This window comes from Cyprinodon variegatus, unplaced genomic scaffold, assembly GCF_000732505.1.
Source record: "Cyprinodon variegatus isolate N-32 unplaced genomic scaffold, C_variegatus-1.0 Scaffold240, whole genome shotgun sequence".
Taxonomy (NCBI): Eukaryota; Metazoa; Chordata; class Actinopteri; order Cyprinodontiformes; family Cyprinodontidae; genus Cyprinodon; species Cyprinodon variegatus.
In genome coordinates, this window is record NW_015150693.1 from 656,223 (window position 1) to 657,796 (window position 1,574).

Genomic DNA, 1,574 nt, shown 5'->3' on the forward strand with positions numbered 1-1,574 from the left:
TTACACATTCCATTATCCCTAAAAGAGGCATAGGAATAACTGAACCTCTGACACAGAGAGCAGGAGGGAGGAGAGGAAGAAGTAAGAGTTGAAAAAGAGTCAAGGGAGGGACAAAGAGAAGCCATGGCTATGTTAACCTAGTGCTTGCCTAGGCTAGCTACTCCTTACTACCATTAATAAAAGTGAGAAAGTGTGAAAGTGACAAGTGCTCAGTAGAGAGGTGCAGCTATGGGTGCTATGTTTTAAGGTGGTAAGTTAGCAATATTTCTTTTAATTAGTGGAAATCTGTGTTGGATTTGATTTCTTTTAGCCTATATAATGTTTTAAGAAAGTTTATCTTAGACTGCTTTTTTGTTTCTTACTTTTATTTATTCTAAGTATAGCTGCAATCAGGCCTAGGTGTGGACAATGCGTTTAACTAATTTCTCAAAAATGTGATTAACCACAGATGATTAATAATTGGCAGAAGCAATATTTTAATTTTCATATTGCAACATTTGGGTTTGATTGATTTGTTTCACTTGATAGCTTCAATTATAATTAGAAAACTTTTCAATAATTTTGTAACAAGTAAAATTTGTATGATGGATAACAACATGAAAAACTTATGAAACAGTAAATACAGAAGAAACCTGGAAACATTCATTTTGTGAAAACTGTTTAAAGACAGAAAAAAAAATAGATGCTGAGGTTCTGAAGTTGTCTCTACAAACTTTTTGATTACATGTCTGGGGAGAAAGTTAGCTTTCAAGGGCAGGGCACAAGGACTTCCAATTGTTCCCCCTTTGGAAAACTTCCACTGAGATTGTACAGATAAATGAGGCTGAAAAGAGAGATTAGGAGCTTGCAGGAGAATTTGCTTCTCCCTGCTGATTTGGACATTCATTTTAATGGAACACTTAACTCTTATTCAGGAGCTGGACTCGGAGGCTCAGGGTTTCTCAAAGCAGAGCACAACCACTCCCTTAGCAGGGGAATGGTAGCCATCGAGAGCATCAAAAATGTATTACCTATGCTCCATCTGCACAGAGTTCTCACCAATCCTGTGTTTTATTGTTAGTGTGGTTCTACATAACAGGATTCGTTCCAGAATAAAGGAACCAACACAGTAAAGAACAAATTCCAGGCTTTACGGCTATATCATTATGGCTCAGTGGTTACTTTATTAGTTAGAAAAATAAATGGTAGACATTTTTTAAGAGAAAGAAAAAGGGAATAAATGCTATTCGATTAACATTTTAGATGGCTTCTTAGCTTATATTTTAAGTATATGATAAAAGGCAAGAAAGCTGACTGATCTTTGATGAGAATGTTTTGTTTTTGATATCGAAATACTTGGTGCTTAACTTCATGCTTCTATTGTCCAGTAGATGGATCAGTTCTCAACATAAAAATCTCATTAACTGTTGTACCTGTAAAGCTACTTATATCAGGCCCCTTTCTAAGACTGGAAATGACCAATTCTGTAGAGTCGACAGATACTGTGAAAATCAATTCCAAAGTCAATTACGGTATGACATCAAGCACTCTGATAAGAAACATCAGCAAAAAGGTATAAATAAAAATTAAACTGA